Genomic DNA, 5,288 nt, shown 5'->3' with positions numbered 1-5,288 from the left:
GAGAACAAGTTAACCAAATCATGTATTAAAATTATTAATACTCAAAATATGATTATGTTGTCCCTTGGTATAGTTAGTTAAGGTCATGCATTTCTTATTTTGAAAAAAAAGTGAAGGCTTGTACTAATTCTGAGTTGCTGTAAAGAATTCTGATTAGACGCATGAGTCTAACTCAACAAATACCCTTTCCTTTACCAGAGAAAGGAACTGCATACTATATTTCTCATTTCATTTTATCCCTTTCTTTTGCACATTCATATCCAGAGCGGGGAGGGGATAGAAGGAGGGAGGGATAAATAGGAGGCAGGAAGAAATGGGAGGAGGGGAGATTAAGAAGAACACACCTTTAGTTTTTGAAACCAAAATGTGTTAGGGTTTTGGTTTGTCCTAAAAGACAAAGAAGTTTTGCCAGAAACTTTGGGAAAACTTTTTTTTTTCAATATGCCCCAGGGAAAACAATAGGTATTTTTCTACTGGCTTTAACTGTTCTCCGTCTGCTCTCTCTGCTCCTCCAACATGAGGTAGCCCAGCAAGGACACATGGGAGAGCCAACCAGCCACACTTGAGCTGCTTTTCCACCTAATTCATCACAAGAAGGAGAGATGTGGAGAATCTGTTCAATAAAGAATGGCTTAAGCAGGATCAGCACTAGCTGTGTGGGGTGCTGTGGGGTGCTGAGGAAAGGCCAGACTCAAGCAAAAGGAGCAGCCACAGAGGTTCCAAAGGGTTGAGGAAGAATAGATGGGGTCCTTAGGTAAACCCTAGCCCCATCTCACTTGACCAATTATGACCACTCTTCACTGTGTGAAATCATAATGGTTATTTCTTGGGACTCTGCTTGTATGTCTAGCAGATGTTTGAAACACAGGCTGACAAACCCAACATTTTCACTAATATCCCTGTAAAATTCCAGGAAGTGAACATGGGCATTCAGGAACACTTGCATGGTACCTCATTGATGCACTGTAACTTTTAATTTTTTTTTACAGGGTATTATATTTTAAACTTCAGACTAAGCCTTGGGTTATGTTGGTTGCTTTTGAGTGGACACAATAGTCTTCACATTACTTTTCGTACAACTCCTACAATTGCGGTTATAGTACAAGTACATGCATTTACATATTCCAAAGTCACTTTCTGTAAATACTTTATTATAATTGCAGTTTTAATAATCATTCTTACCAGTTACCTTAAAGAAAATGAACACACAAGTAGCATAAACACAGATAAAGTGCATTTAATTCAAGTGAATATTCATTGAAAATATTCACCCAGCTTCTCTTGTCATCACAGATGTGTTCAGACAAGGAACACCTTTTAGTTTAAATCTCTTTGATTTTTCCTCCCAACTTTTGCTGAGTTGCAGTCACACTATATTCATTGATGCCTTTACACAGGAAAAGGGAAACATTTTCTTTCTGCTCTTTGGAAAATTAAGAGAGTGCTGCAGAAGTTCAGAGAGAAACAAAAGATCCTCTCCAGAACTTGTTCATACAAACCACAAGAAAAAATTTAAACTTATCTTTAACTTATCATTAAAGGACAAATGGGGAAGTTTCAAAAGCACCTAGGAATGTAAGTCACTTAGATGCATTTGAAACTTTTACCCAACATCTTCAGGGTACTAGAGAGGTAAAATATTGGGCTTGCACCATCTCTCCTCAGGAGATGTTCTCTGAACTTCCTATACACAAAACAGATTGGCAAAAGTAATAATTCCCTACTGTGCATGACTCAGTCAGTCCTCCTTCCCCAGACAATTAAGAGAGAGAGGAAAAACCAGTAAACAAAAGTTCCTGAGGAGACAGACAATCCTGTTGCAAGTAAATCATTACCATTTCCAATGAGAGTATGCATGACTGGTTATTATTCTCCTTCGGCCCAAATCAGCTCATGTTTAGTTCAATGGGAGATGAATATATGGTTCCTTATCAACTTCTGGTCATGTCTCTTGTATTTGCTGGTTGGCACTGCTTTCTTCTTCAAACTTTATTATTTGATAAAAAATTGAGAATTACATGAAACATACTAGATGTTTTACGGGGTACTTCTGTGCATCTCTGTTCAGTTTACTTGGGGCCAATCCAGGCTTATTGCCTCCTGCAAGATGGTTAGTGTCCTCAGCTTCCAATGATTCTCTATGGAAGTTGAAGGTATTCAAGATCTTGTAGGAGATAATCAGCATATTGCAAGATCCAGCCTCTTAAACTTTTGTATGATCTTGAAGTTCTCTGCTGGAATATTCAGAGTCTATATTAGGCATCCATTAGGTTCTATTTCAGGAAACAGTGATTCTAAAGTCATCCATGATTTTACAGTCTCCAGCATAACTTTCTTCACCCACCCTTACTCTTGTTAAAGAAAGAAAAAATGTCATGTAATTTATTTTATCCCTTTCGCAGAATTGCCATTAAACATGAATCTGACACCCGGACTTCACAATTATTTCAGTATTTTCTATCTCTATTGTGTGTGCTACTTTATTCCCTTTTTCCTAAGTTACTATAATTTACAATATTTTTTCTTCTAACAAAAACTAGTATGACACTTCAAAAATGGTCTAGTCAAAAATATTCAGATCTCAAATAGGCCCTATTAACTACTTCTGAGTATGACAATATTTTTCAAAGCCATATTTGCCTTGCCAATCATATGGCTTTACTTTAAGTTTCTCTTAAGAAACCCATATGAATATTCTAAAGTTCTCCTCTTGAAAGGAAAGGAATTGATAGTTATTAAGAACATAGATGATTAAACTTGGAGACATCCAATGACAAGGGTCTAGTGGGCCTTCAATTTCTCCATCTATGAAATGGGGATGATATTTACCTTCCTAGAAGTTTTAAGGTTCAATTAATGTTTGTAAAGCACTTTGAGCATGGGAAATGCTGTACAAGTGCTAAATATTATCATGCTTTTTGATAATTTCAACAGATGCAGTCATATTATTTTCATCTAATGGAACAGTGAATGTCTTCTCTTCTTTTTTTTTTTTTTTTTAACTCTACAAAATTATTTGGCACAGATGTTTCAGTAATTCTGACACACTGGGGACTTTCATGTTGCCCAGTGATGCTCAGATTTGTACCTCTACCTGTGGGGTATGTCAATCTATTATTATTCTGAGCCAGGAAGATCAACTAGGAATACTGTTTTTTGCCAGACCTACTAAAGGATTTTCTGAAACTGCACAGAAATATTTACAGAAAATGTGTGGTTCTTAAAATCACTACAAAAATATTATAAACTCCAGGTTTCCTCTTTTATGAACAATTGGCCAGATCCTGAAAATGCATACCATTGAACACACACCAAGAGAAGCTCAAACAACTAATGTTAAACCTTATGATCCAAAAAACCTAGAATTGATATTACCAAGGGAAATAAAACTTGTGAAACAAATTTTCCAACAAAAATATAGGCAGAGAAGTTAAGCCCTTTTATATGTATCTACATGAAAAACCTACATAGCATAACCGTGGTACTCACAAATAATTATATAATATATATTTTATCAGTCACAATGTAGCAGCTGAAATTTGGAAATTCCATTGAAAGCCAAATGTTAATGTTTCTTCTAGCATAATTAAAAACCATGCTTCAAACCTGAACCCCTGTAGCATAACACTTTTCCCATTATGAAAGAATAATTTGGCGTGAGGAGGTATAGCTGCATGTCGGCCCTAATAACTGTTTCATGACATGGATGCATGTTTCTCAAAGCTAAGCTCTAACTTAGTGTTGTTCTTCTCTAAAAATGTGGCACCTTCTTATTCAACAGATCAGCTGTCTCTGTATTCATAGTTTATGTCCTACTTCCTTATTTAAGTAAGAAAAATAAGTTTGCACGGCCTTTCTATTCCTATAACTTCGCATATCTAACCCAGTTAAGAGAGAGCGCGAGCTGGATTCGGCTCTCTCTTGTACACAGTCAACAAAATTGTTCAGTGGTTTATAATTAGTTATACCAAAAGTGCTGAGCTCGCTTAGAAAATCTGACCACTTTTTTTGATGGCTAAGTGGAAACTGACTGAGCTTTTCTGAAAATCACCCTAGTAAGTTACCATAGGGAAAAACAATTTGCTTAAAACTTGCACCTCCACAATTTTTTTTCTTCTGTCACAGATGGGTCAGCTGTAGTAACATCTTCAGGCCTCTGTTACATAGCTAATCAGTTCCCATTGAAGAATAAGTCCTGGTTTTCTTCTATTTTAGAACTGTGCAAAACTCAATGGGTTTGATTTTCAGTGTATGTAAGACCAACTTTCTCCAGATTTCACTTGTTTTTAGGTTGAAACCATGAACTAGCATCAAGTTTTAGTTGGCTTTCACTGAAAATCATACATTAGTCCAGATTTCTTGAAATTTGGCCCATTCTCACTTAATACTTAAATCAAATTTGTTCAGACTGCAACAGATCTCAGCAGTATATCCTTCATTTACTCTTTCTAATTCTACCTGTTTGCCATAGGGTTATTCTTAACAAATCAAGGTTTATAAACAGCTCCTAGAGTCACATTGTGACTCAAACATCAGGTTGTCTAATGTAAAAGCACAAATGTTATTCTCTCCCTATGGTAAAATTATTTGGCAGGTGCTGTAAATGCCATTTCATCTCCTCACTTTTATTATTTTCATCCTTTGTTCTGTCCCTAATCATAAACCTCTCTTGGCTTTTATAAAATGTCACTTTGCCTTTTCAGCCAGTACTATAGGTCACGTCAGGCAGAGCCAAGTTGTAGTTATAGTAAGAGTTTGAACATAAGACTGATTATAGGAAAAGTAACAAAATAAACTGTCTCATCCTGTGTTGTGCTTACCTGTCTCAAAAGCACTGCAAAAAGTATTCCTGGGCTCATAATGCAAGAATAAGGAAAAATATTATATAGGAAAACATTATAAATCTTAAGAACAATGTAGCTGATTGACTTATTACATGACAGTACTTCCTAGAGACCATGCATCATGACCCTAAGCTGTTAGGGGTCTGCTAAGTGCACATACAAGAGAAAATGTGTGCCATGAAGAGTACACCATCAAAATAGAGAGAAACAAGAGTGTGAGGGGAAAAAGAGACCCAGACAGTTGAAGGAACTGACCCAACATCAAACAGTATGTTAGTGGCAAAGTCAACACTAGCACCCAATTCTTTTGATTTCCAGTCTAATGCTCTTACCACTAGACCATGTTCCTCATTAATGAAGTGCTCTAATATAGCACTGTCCATTCAGAGATTTCAAACCACTTTCCAAAGGAGATCAGCATTATCCCCATTTTTACATATGGGA

This window comes from Chrysemys picta, chromosome 8 (assembly GCF_011386835.1).
Source record: "Chrysemys picta bellii isolate R12L10 chromosome 8, ASM1138683v2, whole genome shotgun sequence".
In the NCBI taxonomy this organism is placed as follows: Eukaryota; Metazoa; Chordata; order Testudines; family Emydidae; genus Chrysemys; species Chrysemys picta.
Note: the sequence above shows the minus strand (reverse complement) of the source record.